This window comes from Furipterus horrens, unplaced genomic scaffold (genome assembly GCF_987537825.1).
Source record: "Furipterus horrens unplaced genomic scaffold, mFurHor1.1.pri manual_scaffold_10, whole genome shotgun sequence".
In the NCBI taxonomy this organism is placed as follows: Eukaryota; Metazoa; Chordata; class Mammalia; order Chiroptera; family Furipteridae; genus Furipterus; species Furipterus horrens.
Window position 1 is genome coordinate 75,241,433 of NW_028327180.1, and position 17,120 is coordinate 75,258,552.

At 43.3% G+C, this 17,120-nt stretch overlaps 1 long non-coding RNA gene across 1 annotated transcript in view; it reads right to left on the bottom strand.

The window, feature by feature from the left end:
- The window catches only part of LOC150000723 (uncharacterized), a 63,845-nt gene that overhangs the window by 31,707 nt on the left and 15,018 nt on the right, over positions 1 to 17,120 (bottom strand). The window lies entirely within an intron of this gene.

Sequence of the window (17,120 nt, forward strand, 5' to 3'; positions counted from 1 at the left end):
GCTCACCCTGTCCTTCTCTCTTCCCCCCAAAAGTAATGGTTCAAATGAGTCAGTAAAACCCAACATCTTACTCCACTGGTGCCACCACCTCTTCCCATCAGCACATCCTACCCTGGATTTTTCATTCTGAGGCTGGTCGAGGCAGTATGAGAGGAAGGGAACAGGAAGGGGTAGATAGGGTCAGATGTGTTTCTGAAATGCCAGCACATTCAATTTGTCGGGTATTTTGTGTGCATTTCCTCTTGAGTTCACAGGCTCCTAACTCAGCAGAATTAAAATGGAATGAAGTAATTAGAGCAGCAGGCTGTGAGGATGTTCTGGGTCTGGCATATACAGAAAATGTGGAGCAGGAAGAAAAGGTGGGAAGAGAGCCTTAAAGCAAAGGGCTAGGCAAGAGACCCCACCCATCCCAAGGACCAGCTCCTTGGGAAAGCCCCCTAATCTCCCTAGTCCCTAGGTCAGGAGCTTCTGTCCTCAGTTTTGCTTTCTAAGAATCTACTGCTGGTGTGGCCTCTCACAATCAATTCTCGTTTCAGGCACTCCTACCAGATGCACCTTTCCTCTACTCATACTAAACCCATCATTGTCCCCTTACAGCATGCTTTTTGTGCCTTTGTACCTGCATTTGTTACACTGTACTGAAATAATTGCTTATAGGTCTGACTCTCCCATGAGACAAGTGGCTCTCCAGCCTCTGGATTTCAAGCATACATTACATCCTACTCACTAAGCAATTGCTACCTTACAATAAGACTTTCTCCATTTGGTACCCAGACTGATTCCAAAATTAGTTTAAATCTACAAACCCTAAGTTATAATGAAGCAGCCTTGTTATAGTACAGTAGTTTGAGTTTAGGTGCTAAGCAACATGATTGCAGGGATTGCTATTGGTGGGTGGGTTATTTGTGCCATGGCCATGGAAATTCTGAATGCCTGGCTAATTTTGATAAAAGCTGCTGACCACATTTCATTACCCCATAAAAGTCAGGGCCAGAAGCATCCCATTCATGTTTCACAGCTTTTCCTGTTACACTTGCTGGATCTCTCTGTAGAATTGCTGACCTTCCCCTAACAAGATGAATTAAACCCAGACCTCCTGGGCTTATGGGCCTTCCTTTCTATGTTATCAGGAGGAGAGGCCACTCCCTAGAGAGGAAACTGCTGAATCCTGACTCTCTTGCGACCAGGGACTCTCCCTTTCCTCCATATCTGAGGGTAGGGAGGGTGGGAAGTGGCATGAGAGTCTGCTTTATCCTCAGTTGTCTCTGGTAAATCCATGTTTCCTGCATAGGTCCACTCCTTTGGGTGAAAAGGCCTTCACTTAGTCCCACATTGGAATAAGAAAATTAACATTTAACCAGTAAATTTACCTCACACACATCATTTTTGATGTACGACAAAAGATTGTTGGTTTTTCATTTTGCCAAGTAAGTAAACTGAAAACAAAACATAACAAAAACTACCATCTACTACTATCTTTTCAAAGTATGGACATACGAATACAACCTCACGCTGAAGAGGAGAGGTTTTTATATTGACTATGTTCAGCTTTATTTAAAGACTCATTACATTGCCGTTGTGTTTTCTCATTTCATCATGGCAGTGAAATGGACCAGTGAATATTCTAGTACGGAGTTTAGAAAAAACTAAACCAGACTGTGAGCTCCTCTGAGCAAGGAGTAGTTTTTATTCATTTGTGTTTTCCCGGGACTTAACTCAGAGCTTGGCTTATGATCACATATTTGTGGAAGAAAAGAAGAGAGGAATGGAGGAAGGACAGAATTCCCCAGGTGAGGACCATGATAGGAGATAGACGTGAAGCCCTGTTGTACGTGGGACCCTGAAACAAATTGTCTCCACTCCACTCTACTCTGTGACCTCCTTAGAAAGCAAAGAGCTGAGTATCCTACCCCCTTATTTAACAGCCTTCAGTAGTTCCCCACAGCCTATGTGATAAAATCCAAACTTCTTAGCATAGTATAGTAGTTCACCCACAACTGGTCTCTAATTTCCCTCTCTAGTCGTCTTTTCAGACACTCTCACAGATGTTCCTAACCTCTACTCATACTAAATTTACCGTTTTCCCTGTTCATCACGCTCCTTCTGCCTTTATAACTCCTGTTCCCTCTGCCTGAATCTGCCTTTTCCCTCCTTCCAGATTGGCCAATTCCCAACTATCCTTTAAGAAGACATGTGCACTCAGGGAAAGAAGGCCAAGAGGAAAGCAAGAGAGAAACAGTTGGGAAAAAAAAAAAAAAGAAGAAGAAGACATGTGCCTCTTTCATGTTAGGTGTTGGCTCCTCTGAGATCACGTTACCTGTGCAATAGCAATCACCAACCTGGATTGTAATTATTTCTATGCTGGTGTTCCCCACAAGATGTGCCTCTTAGGGGACAGGGACCATGACTTTTTCCATTTTCATATCTCCAGTGTTTGGCACTGTTTGTAAATGAATGAGTGAATGAATGAATGTAAAAACAAAACAAAACAGCTAACCCTTCCTTTTCTTGCTGGGCAGTCTAGAGTCAGAGACAACTGTGGATTAAAGTTGTAAAGTCAGGTTCCTTCTCCCATAAGGTGTGAAAAGCCAATAGACAGTGTCAATACTTGAAATCATTGACCAAAACCTTCATGCAGCCTTCACTACTTTTAGTGCCTGAGGCATTGCTGAGGCTGAGCAGGAAAAATTCAGGTATCATTTCCTCCACAAACTCACTTACACAAATCCATTGAAATTACCATTGCCAACAGGGGCCTTGGTGCTCAATAAAAGAAAAGAGAGTCTGGGCTGAGGGCTTCAAATTTAGATTTTGGTTGACACTGAAGTTGTAGCTGAAGAGAGAGTAGAGTCTGGGTGTGTTGATCACTCCCACACACTCACCATATGTAAAATGTGGGAAAACATATCTCTCCCATGAAACTATCCTTTCCTATGGTCTTTCCTGCTTGTTCCTAATTATTATTATAATTTTAATGAGTCACCACCCCCCATCAATTCCACATTAACTTGTCCCATGTCTTTTAGCCACAACACTTAAAAAGTGGGGACAGGATATGTTCTTGACTCATATCTTTAACATAGTTAGGACACAGCTAAGACTCCTCAGACCCAGGCTCCACTGTCTCTGATAGATTAGTTCATTTGAGCAGTTTCTAAATTCTGGGAAACCAGGAATACCCGTGCCTGTCTACTACCAGACACACTTACAGGACCACAGAATGTTAACCTCCCCTGGAGTCCTACAGCAATCTGGGGCCAACAGGACAGCCAGTTTATCATCACCCCAGGGCAGAAGGGGAATTGAAAAGACCAAGAGCCAAAGTACACAGAGGTTAGGAAAGATCAATGGGAGAGGCAGAACAAAGCGATTCAGAGAGGAAAATGACCAAAGGGAATGGGAAAGGGCCAGAAAACAAATAGGACAAGAAAAGAGGAGAAAGAGTGAAGAGGTAAATGATCACATAGGTGAAAACAATGAAGAGTGAACAGGCTGAATGAAGGAAGAGCCAATCCCATCAAAAAATACATTAATTTCCTTGAGAGTAGGTGGCAGTCTCATATTTGTTTTATGCATCTCCCATATAAGTATTTAATAACTACTTAATTGATTCCAGCACTGTTGACAGACAAGGCTTTCAACAGAATGTCTCTTTCTATCCCAGACTCTCAACCTTGTCTGTTAGAGGCAGGATTTCAGGCTATGTAGACCTCGTGTCAACAGGGTTTACCACAGGGGCAAAACTGCTGGCCTGTACACTCCAAAGGGGGCTGCAGACCTTGGTTAACCTATCAAGCTGTGATATTTGCCCACTTCTCCCAACTGTTAGTAAATAACACCCTTTGGCTGGATGCAGAGATTCAGATAAAGAATCTGAATGAGGATGCCTAGTCTCTGGCACACACTCTGCCTATATCCCCTTGCAGGGAATAAGTCTCACAGAGGACTTCTCATTTTTTCCCATGCTAGGTCCCTGAACCAACCTCTCTTTCTCTCCCCTTCAGGTAACTGTTTACTGAACTGTCTCTCTCCCCTGCTCTCTGGGCTGGCTTCTTCTTCTTTCTTTTTTGGGTGGGAGGGAGTTTGCTGGCTCATTTATTAATTTATCTTGCTTTCATTTATTCTCCCACTAAAAATTTTTGTTTGTTTGTTTTTCTATTACAATTGTCCCACTTTTTCCCCCCTAGGGCTGGCTTATTCTAAGGGAAGGAGTGAAGGCAGGATTGCTCCAAGTATTTGCTACTTTGCTGGTCTTCTCGATGGCTTGGTGAAGGTGTTTCCAACTCTTTCCCTGCTAGGTTCCCCAACCAATTTATCCCTAGCATTATCTTGGTAGAAATCCCAGCTTTTCACAACCTTCTCTTTTTATAAATTCTTACTTGATCTCCCTTCAAGTTTTACAGTTCAATCCAGTGGTAACAGTGAAATAGCTCATATTAAAAAAATCCTCCAGCAACTAGATGACTAGTCCTCAACTTACAGCCCTCTTTTCATAACCAAAGTATCCTAGAGCCTTTGAGTTTTCAGTACAAGCCCCTCTGAAACCTCTATGAGCTCCATCATTTATGTCTAGAAAAGTATTGAATACAGCAAGTGTGTAAGGGACAAAGAGCTGGTGACTCTCAAACCAGTAGGAAATAATTAGCAGCAAAGAACAAATGTAATTAAATCTTGAATCAGGGGGTCTTCAAGTCGGAGTCAACAGTATCAGCACACTTACAAGTTAGGAAGGGACATTCTGAAGCTCAGCACAAATGCCTCTAAGATCAAAGGGGGAAGATCTTCATCACCAAACACAGGGAAATGGGAAAATGTAGCTAGACAGCCCAGCAAACAAGTTAGGGAAACTTCAAGGGAGAGCTAGAGACAGACCTATAACCACATTACCCTTAATTAATCACTACCCTCAGTTAATTTAGTTAATCACGTTAGATTGTAACTCCAGATTATCCAGCAAATGGAGAAACAGGGAAGAAGGGAGAAGGGGGAAGGGAGAAGGGAGGTGCTACTCACTTCAGTATAAAACCAGTTTGCTTGTCTGCTTCCACACACACATACATGTCCCTGATATGGCTGTGTGTCCAACTCTGCAGACATGTGAATAAACAATGCTAGTGCTTAAGTCCTGTGTCCTGGTGTTTTATTGTGAGCATTTCTCACAAGAGGGCATGCTGACATCTGCTCGTCAGCAGGCCAGAAATGATGATTTCAGTTCCCTTCCTCATTTCATTTATTCCAAAGCTGCTCCTTCCCCACCTTCACATGCCAGTTCTTTTTTCAAAAAGTCAAAGTAATAAAACTGTTCTCCAGTATTCATTGGGTGTATGCTTCCTCCTTGTCACATATACCCTCATGCCCTCTCTTCCACCTCTTCCCATCACTTTCCTTTTTTCCCTTTGCCTCCTCTCCCTCACCCCTTCCAGAGGGAGTTCAGGGTCATTATCTTTCCTCAAAGTTCTACCCTATTCCTAGAACCTTCTGAAATTGTTATGAGCTGGTTTGGTGATCACAGTGCTAAATACATAATTTATGACACGCTTCGTGTTTGTTGATTTCCTCATGTCAATGTCCCAGGCTATACAGTTTTCAGAGATGACCCTACAAAAACATGCTGTCCTAAAGAGAATTGAAAAATCTCAAGAGGAGTCCTGGCCAGTGTGGCTCAACTGGTTGGAATGTTGTTTCTTAACCAAAAGGTTGTGGGCTCAATCCCCACTCTGGGCATGAATGATCCCCAGTCAGAGCACATACTGGAGGTAACCAATTGATTTTTCTCTTTCACCCTCCTTCTCTCTCTAAAACGAATGAAAAAATGTTCTCAGATTTAAAAAAATATCCCAATGGGGATTCATGAGCCATATCCTAACTGGGTTTATCCTCCCCATCTTCAAGATGGGCTGACCCTAAATACCAAGGCACTGGCCCTGCAGACTAGGTCTAGTTTAAGAGCCAAGAATTCTTTAGGGACAGCACTTCTGTAGGCACCTGCACAGTCAGTCCTCTTGTCGGCATGCTTTGACATCATTGGGAAGTAAATATAAAGGTACAAAATAGAGCATGTGGGGTAAGGCATGGGCTTTGGAGTAGAAACTCTGCCCTGACTCTTAGTGCCTACATGAATTTGGTTAAGCTACTTAACTTCTCTATGCCTCAGTTGTAAACAGTACCTCCCTGATTGGAAAGACCAAAGGGGAACACATATGTAAAGCATTTAACACAGTGCCTGGTACATGAGAGTACTCAGCAAATGTTAGAAGTTAATATGATCATATACGAATAGACATCAATAAGTCAGATAAACTGTTCAAACCCATTTTAGGCTTTTACATAAAGAAATACAACCTTACATTTTTTTTTTTTTAAGTATCACCTATAGGAGTTGCTTTAATGAATTGCTAGAAAGGAGTGATTTATAAGTACCATATTGTTGGAATGAAAATAGATATTTCAAAGGATGAGAAGTGACTTGTTTTCTTAAAAATTAAAAAAAATTATTAATTTGAGAGAGAGAGAGAGAGGTGGGGGAGAGAAACATCAATTCATTGTTCCACCCATTTATGTATTCTTTGGTTGCTTCTTGTATGTGCCCCAACCAGGAATCAAACCCGCAACCATCGCATAGCAGGACAACACTCTAACCAAGTAAGCTACCGGCCAGGACTGACTTGTTTTCTTGAGTGAAATAAACATTCCCTTTTGGATCTTGTTTGTTTACAAACTCAACTATTTTGTAAGCAAAGAGTACCAAGACGAACTCCAGTCCTTATTTAGGTGGAAAAATCACATAACTGTATTCCCGAGCTTTGAACAAATGAGGTTTTACTCTATCGAAAAGGAGCCACTGCTCATGAAATGCCCTAATTTCAAAAGCACAAAGAAAAAAGTCTATTTTGAGGTTTTCCTTTTACATATCTTTATTCTAATTTTATAAAATACTGGGTAATGGTCAACCTATGGCACAAATACAGTCAATTTTCAATTATTTATGAGGTGGGCTATCAAAGGCAGACCTCTAACCAACCTTGTGTTTGCTTCTTTCTGTTCTATCTGCCCTTTATCTGCCCTTTAAGGCCTCCTGAACACATACACACATATACACATTCATATACTAACAACATACACTCTCATAGATATACACACTTGCATGCATTAACTCTATTTCACATATATACAGAGACACACTCACACCTCACTTTGCCCAAAGCAAGCAGAGCCCAGAACTGTCTATTCTGGTGGTTACAGAAAATGTTGGTCCCTAGGAAAAGCATCTTTGTTTCTTTTCTGCCCTCACTGCAGGTCTCCCTTTCCTGAATATCATGAGGGCAGGGAGGGAAGGGAAGAAGGGAGGAAGAAAGGAAAGGAAATCGTGGCATGTGTCCCCTAGCCCTGCAGTGCAGACTGTGAGAAACAGAAGGCTCCTGTTCCCTGTGTGCTGGCACCTCTCTTGCCATTTTACTGAAACTTCAGGGTGTTTTTCTCTCTGCAGCACCCACGCTCCCTTCCTTTCTGCCAAAGCTCCTTGTGACAGAATGAGAGGCTGGTGGGTTGGGGGAGTGGAATGTAGCTAGGTAGCCTGAGGGTGGAGTTACAGCTCCCCCTCCAGGGGCAGGGAGGGTGGGGTAACATAAAGCTACACACAAATCCTAGAAGCCCCCCCCACCCCCAGTGCTAAACCTCATACAGGCAGGGCATCTGGATACACACAGAGCTGTGCACTGCCCCCCACCCCTACAGGCACACACACACCACAACTAAACTCGGCAGGCACTGCCATCCATCAGTAACACTTGGACAGGAAATCCCATGTCACACTGGCACAGATCTACTTAAAGCAACATATGCCCCAGGTCCCCCTCCCTTGAGTCCTCTTCTTTCTGATGGACTAGAGAATGCTGCTAGGTGGTTGGTATACTTGTGGTGTAAGAGAATGGCAAGTCTTGAGTGCATGACCTAGTCTGTTATCACTTGGCACTTCAAACAGAGGGACCACCAGTGGCGGGGCCAGCAGACTACTCAATCCTCTCCTCAGTCGTCTCTACTCAGAGCACCCATGGGCTCTCTCCCAGGACTCCAGAAGCACACCCTGAAAAACACAGACCCCAGTTCTGATTAGGGGGCAGAGAAAGTTTGGGCTACAGCCAGTATGCTGCACCTCCTCACTCCCCTCAGGCTTAGCTGATATCCTGGGCTTGTCTGACAGAGAGACTGCCTACATCAATGGTTCTCACCCTGTGGGTCACGACCCCTTTGGGGGTCGAACGACCTTTTCACAGGGGTCGCCTAATACCACCGGAAAACACATATATAATTACATATTGTTTTTGTGATTAATTACTATGCTTTAGTTATGGTTGGGGGTCACCACAACATGAGGAACTGTATTAAAGAATCGTGGCATTAGGAAGGTTGAGAATCACTACTCTACATTAAGGAAGGAAAAAGGATCCAATGATATCTCAAAGCTCAAAAGAAACAGGCAATGAAAGTCAATTGATCCATCTGAATACCACGCTAAAATACAGAGGACCAAACATTGTCAGGTTAGACCCTGATGAGGAAAATCAAAAGGAGGTCCTCAACTGCATGAGATGAGGCTTTATGAGCTCAGCTGCAGGTAGCTAGTCTGGATGGACTCAATCCTTCTTCCTAGCCACTGCTGGGCGAATACACTGTCTTCCCGCCTCCCTAAATCCTTCCCTTTTTTAGGCATCTACACTATTTCTTGCACTTTATTTTAATTTAAACAACTCCACTGGTGTTACTGTAAAGAAAGTTGAGAAAACCTGAGGTTCAGGGATTCTACTGAGTTGATCAAGATAACAAGGCTAGCAAGTGAAGGAGCCAGTATTGATGCCTCTGCCCAGGTGACTCCAAAACCCTTGCCCTTTCTACTGTTCCTCAAGAGCACTCCATTGGGAACCCTCCCATCTGCCTCCAAGTAAGTGTGAGACTGTGTCTGGTGGTGAAGACAGTGTTGAAGGAATTAGAAGAGGAGGAACCTTCCTGTTGACGTTCTTCCAAGGGAAAAAAAAGTAGTGCAGCCTGACTTCCAACATTTTGCTCCACCTCCAAGCATTGCAGGTTGAGTGCAGCTCCCCTGGAGCAGGGCCCTGCCCTGAGCAGACAGTGCCCAGTGGTATGGGGGGTTCATCCACAGCTGTTTGCCTTTAGGACCCCACACTTTCTTGGCCAGTGTGCTGCATGGCTGCAAAAAGCCCAGCCCTGAACACGCAGAGAATGTGTTGATTCAGAAACTGTTCAAAAATTAATCAACACATGATGATGCAGGCTGTTTGTTCAGGGTAATGTGCTGTCTAAGTTGTAATGTGCCAAATTCCTTCCTTCCCCTTCCTCTAACCAGCCCTCGCCCCCAGGTCCTGGCTGCTACCCCTGTCATTCTGGCAGTGAGCTTTGTTCCCTCATTCCCTCAAGGGTGACTGTTTGCAAAGCTCAACTTCCTAACTGAGCAGCTTCCTCAGGTGTGAGTGTGTCTGTGTATTTTGTTCTTCCTAAATTGAAAAGTGGTGAATACATTGGTTTCTCTACTTTCTGGAACCTGTCCTAGCAGGACAGGTATTTGGTTCCAGTTTCGAATCTGCTTTCAGGAAACAGGTATCAGCAGCTACTCCTTGAGACTAGAACTATAGGTTGGACTTTCTGGAGAATGATCATTCTGGAGATTACAGTAGTCCCCCCTTATCCATAGGGGATATGTTTCAAGACACCCCCCTGCCAGTGGATGTCTGAACCCCGAACAGTACTAAATATATTAAAAACATGTATGTTTTTCCTATACATACATACCTATAATAAAGTTTAACTTATAAACTGGGCACAATTAAAGATTAACAACAACCAAATAAAACAATAACAATATACTGTAATAAAAGTTATGTGACTATGGTCTCTCTGATAACTGATCTGATAATCAAGATGGCTACTACGTGACTAAGTGGCGAGGGGGGAGTGAGCAGCATATACAACATGAATGTGGTAGACAAAGGGATCATTCATGTCCTGGGGGAGATGGAGCTGAACAGCATGAGATTTCATCACCCCACTCAAAATGGTGCACAATTTAAAACTTATGAAATGTTTATTTCTGAAACCACAGTTGACTGTGGGTAACTGAAACCATGGAAAGCAAAACCATGAAAAGGTGGGATTACTCTATTCCTCCTGGAGGGACTGCCATCTAAAGTTTATCTTATCTCCTTCCAAATAGGGCTGCTCTTCCCTTCGGTCCATACAAGCATAATTCATTCAAACAGTCATTCAATAAGTAGTTATTGTGCACATACTATATAAGTCAGAAACTGTTCCAGGTGCAGTGATATGGTGGTATCAAGACAGAAAGCACCCTGCTTTCATGAAGCTTGCATTCTAGTGGCGGAAGGCAGTTAAGAAATGAGTAAACCAGCAATCAGTGCCAGAATGAATATCAAATAAGATGGCATGATAGAGCATGGATCAGCAAACGATGGCCCATGGGGCAAATATGCCCAATGCCAGTTATGTAAATAAATTTTATAAAGTAAATAAAGAATGCTCAGCAGGGGGCTACTTTCTTTTTTTCTTTGTATTTTTATATTAATTTTTTGAATAGACAACATATTCAATGAGTCTAAATTAAAAGAAAAAATAGAAAAGGATATGCAGAGAAGTCCCTCTCCCAGCCCTATTTCCCTGCTACCCAGTTTCCCTCCCTATAAGCAATACATGTTAATTTCTTGTGCATCCATCCAGAGATATTTATTTGTATAAAGAGCAGATACATGTCTATATTTTCCCCTGAGGAAGCTCCTTTAAATTGGAAGATTCAGGCTAAGACTCAAATGGTATGTAGGTACCAGCCAGGCAAAGATCTCTGAGAAGCAGCTTCCATGCTGTGAGAACAGATAGCACAAAGGCCCTAAATCGAGACATGGCAGGTCCTAAGATGAGAAAGGAGGCTCATTTCTTTGGGGCACAAAGGGTCAGAGGGCAGTGATTTGAGATAAGTTGAATAGAAATTAGGAAGCAGGAAGTCTCTTAAAGGCTCTATAGTGTCCATATATCTCTGCTCCTGAGTCTCCACACTGAAAAGAAGGAAGTCATTCCTAATATCTAACTCTAGTCTTCTTTACTATCCTCTTGAATCTTAAAGAGGGGCCATTGTGTCTTTTAATAATAGAATTCATCTGTATATGCTGTATATATTTGTATAAACATGCAGAAAGGTATAGAACAGGACAAGGGGATGGAAGGGGAAATGGGGGGTAGGTAACATGATTAGTGTTTCTAGAGGCAGGTCCTGCAATAAGAATTCTCAGTCTACAAGCTTGGTAAAGGCTTTGTAAAGATGATGACTATCAACCTGAATGAAGCAGATAGATTCTGTCCTGGTGGCCAAGGCAGAGAGTAATAACTAATGCTCCTTTAAAAAAAAAAAGTTTGTTTATTTATTTATTTATTTTTAGAGAGGGGAAAGGAGGTAGAAAGAGAGGGAGAGAAACACTGATGTTAGAGAGAAACATTGATTGGTTGTCTTCTGTACACTTTCCGACTCAGGACCAAACCTGCAACCCAGGCATGTGCTCTGACCAGAACAGAACCAGCAACCTTATGCTTTGTGGGGAACGCCCAAACGAGCCACACCAGCCAGAGTGCAATAACTAACTCTTCACCCAGGACACTGCTTAGTAAAATGTAGAAATTCTCAATTTATGCAATAGCTATGTGGCCAGAAAATTTCAGTCTCAAGTTATCTAGATAACCTACTATGTGTTCAGTATCTTGGAGAAGGCAAGTGAAGTAGAGCACCCCAAAGGAGTTTTTACTTCAGCTGGGGAGAGAGAAGTTGAGCTTGTGAAATAGTGGTGGTTTAGTTAGAAGGTGAAAACTAATTTAGAGAGGTTAGGAACCAATGTGAGCAAGAGCTATCAAAGGAGTTCTCATGGGAAGGTAAATTGTGAGCTAAGTCTTAAAGGACAGGGGGAATCTCAATAAAAACAATATTTTGATTAAAAGGAGACAATGTGAATAAAGAGGACAGCAATTGGCATTATAACCATTCAATAATGGACAGTAGCTGCCGCTTCTTTTTCTTTTTCTTACTGCTACTTCAGTTTACAAAACACTTTCTCCTAAATTACTTCATTTGATATTTATATATAATAATAACCTTGTGATTGATCAGGCAGGGTGTTACCATTTCCATTTTATAGGTGAAGAAAAGGAGGCTCAGGATAATTAAATACATTGCTCTAGTCACAGAGCAGAAACTGAAACTGAAACCCAGTTGCCTTGAATCTACATAGTGCAGATGAAAGCAAGCAGGCAATTCAAGCCAGCAGAACAGCAGGAATCAGAGAAAGAAGCAGGGAGCCTTGGTAAACCCAATTACATGTCAGTTGCACCAGGAGCTTTCTCTTTCTCTCTCTTTCTCTCTCTCTCTCTGTCTCTCTCTCGGCCTACCACGCTCTGCTTTCTCCCCCTATAAAGGGCCTATATTCCCAGGTCACAAGTCTTAGATCAGGAAAAGGAGAAATTTATTGGTGGACAACCTCAACAGAGTAGGAAAACTGTGACTAAGAAAAACTCACCATTTCTGCAACCTCATTAGCACTACAGACCTACACACACACACAGGGCATTGGATCTGCGTGTTGTCAATGGTAAGTTACTAAGCCTGAGGCCTGAAGTAAATTAGGCTGTGTCTCAGAAAAACAAGGTTATGTTACTCATATTAAGTATTTGGGTGGATTAAAATGCCATCTGTTCTGCGAGTCCTTTCTTTTCTCAAGATCCTGCTGAGTAGCTGGAAGGACTATCTTCCACACCCTTCACTTAGACCCACCTGAGCACATTGACCCTGTCCTGTCACTTCCCAGAGGGGATGGATTGTCTGTCAGAGCCCTGGAGCAAGGGGCTTCAGTGACTGCCTTTAGAATGAGGCTGCCTTGTGGCGTTGCCCCTGGCAACCAAGTTGCTCCAGTGGCTGCATCTCTTAGAGGAGACTTGCGAGCTGGAGGAGGTTGCTAAATCACAGGATGCAGTGAGCATGTCAATCATTGTCCTTTCCTACTCCCAGCCCCAGACCCCACTGTCCTGGTGAGTACCTGTGCTTTCCCCTCACCTGTCTTCCCTAAGTCAACAGGATCAGTCTAAGATTCTCTGTGAGGATTCTTCCTGAGGTAGGAAGAACAGTTCTGTTTTCTTTGCACTAATAATCTGGGTACCCAATACATCCTCAGCCAGTCCCCAGCACACCATTAAGTGTCACCCATTAAGTGTCAGCATCCCTTTCTCCAGGAAGCCTACCCTGAATTGCCTAGGTGTGCCCTAGGCAGGGATTAGGTGCCTGTGCCCCTGAAATCCTGAGCATCACTATATTACAGTACACATCACCCTGCATGTATTTGTCTGTTTTTATGAGCTGTTCGAGGTTAAGGACTGTGTCTGACTCTAGCACAGGATCTAGCATTCAGGTGGCACGAAATAAATGTTTGTTGAATGGGATAAGTGAACGAATGAGAACACAAATTTCTGAAGGAAATGGGGATCAGGGGTGGGGGTGGGAGGTAAATATTTTCAAGCATTAGGTGGAGAAAATAACACACAGAGAGCTCAGAGGGGCTCCAGAATGGTTCTGCTTCATCTAGAATATAGGACGTGAGGAACAAGTAAGGTAGGCCAGAGCCAACTAGGACAATCTTAAAAGCTGAATTAATACTTTTGGAACAGGAGAGTGACAAGCTCAAAGCAGCATTTTAGAAAGACTAATCTGACCAGGTGCGCAGGACAGACTGTAGTGGAGAGCCTGCTGGCAGGTAGACTAGTAAGGAGGCTGTTTTGACAGTCCAGACTTGACATGTAAAGGGTCTAGACAAGAGCAGTGACAAGGGGAAATTTAAACAAGAAATAAACCACCCAACTCCGCTGGATGTCTTCCTCGTGCAGCCTAGGAATGTCAGCCACTGCATCATCTTGGTTAATTAGCATCTTCTTGTTGCCATCTGAGCTGACCAGCCGCTGAGCATTTTATTGCTCTCTGCACAAATCTTAGCTGCCATCCTCAGTGCAGCCACTACCTCAAGTGGACTGAGTGGTAGTGGGATGGAGAGTAAGCCTAGAAGGACACTTCCCAAACCAGTCTTCCTGGAGCAGTGGTCGATTGTATGTTAGTAGGCATCTAGCAAAGAAAAGAATGAGTTCTCTGCTCAGATAATTTTAGGAAACTTCAGATTCAATGAAGGACAAAGCAATTTCTTTACTGTATTATCTCAAGGGTGCCAAATACTCCCTAGAGTTTATCAACCTTATATGGTAATGAAGGCCTTTTCGTACCACACCCATTCCTAGCTCCTAAAGGAGCACTGACAAAACAGCTGAAAGACCCTGGAATCGAATTTGTTTGCCTTGACTCCTGCAGTTTGTATCTGGGCTATATGTAGATCATAGCGTACACGCCCACCATCTTTGCTTAGAGGACTAGCTTCCCCATGGCCCTACCTCAGATGCTGTATAGAAGCTGCTTACAAGCTCCTGCTTTGAAGCCAGTCTGCCCGGATTCAAATCCTAGCTCTATCATTTAATAATTATCTAGCCTCTCTGTGCTTCAATTTCTTTATCTACATAATGGGTAAAATATTAGAACCAACTTTGGTGGGTTTGTTTGGACAATTATATTCATGAGATAAACAGTGAAGAGCACTGAATGCTGTGCCTGGTATATAGTAATACCTCAATAAATATGAGCTATTTCTTTTACCTTATGCAGCCAAGTATTCTACAATGGGAGTCCAATCTCTCCAACCAGAACTCTTGAACTGAGACAACCTGGTGAGGCCTGGTATGAAAAGGTAAGGGGGTCAGATGCTCTCTTTATGGAGTTAGGAATGGAACATGGCTAGAAATTTGCTGTTCCCACACATCCCCCTCCCCAGGTGCAATAATTTGCTAGAGTAGCTCATAGAACTAAGGCGAGCACTTTACTTACATGTAATGGTCTATTATAAAAGATACTATAAAGGATAAAAATGAACAGCCAGATGAAGAGGTACATAGGACGAGGTCTGGAAGGATCCCGCACATGGGAGCTTCTGTCTCCATGGATTTGGAGTGCACCATCCTCTTGGCACATGAATGCAGTGACCAAACCGGCAGCTCACTGAACTTCATCATTCAGGGGTTTTTATGAAGGTTTCATCATATAGGTAATCTCCAGCCCTTTCCCCTCCTCAGAAGTTGGGGAAAATGGGTGAAAGTTCTTGGCTTCCAATCAAGGCTTAGTCTTTCTGGTGAACAGCCCTCATCCTGAAGCTATCATATCTAGGGTCCCACCAAGAGTTGTCTCATTAGAACAAAAGAGGCTTCTGTCACCCTGGAAATTCCAAGGAATTTAGGAGCTCTGTGTCAGAAATAAAAGATGCTGCTATTACCTCTACCACTCAGGAACTTACAAGGTTATGAGGAGCTCTTTGGGAGAAACTGTGAAAAATAATCAAATATGTATTTCCTATTATATCACAGGTACCAACTCAATAGGTATTTACAGATTTTTACTGTATGAGTAAGAAGCTCATGTCACATCCTCTGTGACTTCAGGGGACTCTACATTTTTCTCTCTCCCTTCATCCCTACTTGCCCTCACCACAGACATACCTTTCCAGATGCCTAGCTGGAACCCAACAGCTTTCACACCTTCCAAGCTGAGGTCTTTGTCTGGATCAGAGAGAATGAAGGAATGGGGAAATAATTCCTTTCACCAATACAGCATTTTACAAGGTGCTAATTACCTGATTCTGATAAAGGCCCTCTGAGGGAGGTATTATTAGCCCCATTTTAGTAATGAAAAACTAAACTTAAAGAACTTAAGTAATAATTAAGGTCACACAGCTACCTGGGGTAGAATCAAGACCTGAACCCCAGCACTTGGGACCTCTAAGCCAGGGGCCTGTCCACTGTATCCTCCAATCTGGCCTCCACCCCAACTCAGGACATAGGGTCAAGTCTATATACTCGGGAATCACAGCCTTGATCTGACCTAGAACTTGTTTCTGGGTAGGTCATACTCAGGTCTGTGTATTTGTGGGTAGACAGCACCCTAAATACCAAGTTTTGCTTCTGGAAGTGACTTCCGAGAAGAGGTGAGGGGGCAAGGGCATTCAGGAGCAAAGACTTGGATCAGAGCTGCTCTGCCCATTCTTGTCACACACTTTCCTCTGGGGAAATCCCGAGCAGTTGTGATATGGTTGGGTTCAATATTCTGCCCTGACGCTGTCTGACAGCAGCTAAAATGCTGGAGTGAGAATATACTAAGACTGAAAATCACTCAGTGAAAAGAAACGTGATTTATTGTTACTCCCCTTTGTGTTCTCTGGGTACCAGGGACTCAGGAAGTCTCAGGCACCATGATTATCTGAGAATTTTTTGAGTCTCTTTAATTAGCCATGGTAAGAGCCATCTCATCCTTCTCTAGCCTCCAGAGAGGGCCCGAATCTAAGCACCCTCAAGCAGAAGATGGGTGTTTGCTTCCTTTGTTTTCCTCTTTACCTGTCCCTACACTCCTCCTGCAGTGGGAACCAGTTTCTTCTCACTCATGAACCAGCTTCTGAATCCTGGGACTCACTTTACCTCTCCATTCCCCTCTCTTCTCCTTATCCACCAGCATTCTCACGGAAGCTCTCAGAGGGCAGCCCATGTTTTCATCTTCTGAATTCCAGAACGTACACTTTCTTCATTTTAAGGGGAAAAAGATATATCCCTTCTCATCCCCCCTATCCTGTGGGGATCAGAAGGCAGGTGATTTGAGCCCTCAGTCTCCCCTATCCAAATTACTACCTTTCCCAGCTCCACTTCAGCTTGAGATGGCACACAGACTAAGAGAGCCATATAAGTTCCCCCAAGGGGACATGGAGGAAAGCTCTAAGATTTTTAGTTTTTCCCAACATCATATACACTCACTCATCTCTCTTTCTCTTTCTCTTCTTCCTTCTCTCTCTCCCCTTCTTCCTCTTCCTCCCCCTCTCCCCCACCTTCTTCCTTTTCTCTCTCCCCTTCTTCCTCTTCCTCCCCCTCTCCCTCACCTTCTCCCTTTCTCTCCCTCCCTCAATTCAAGAAGACATTAATGGAGTTGT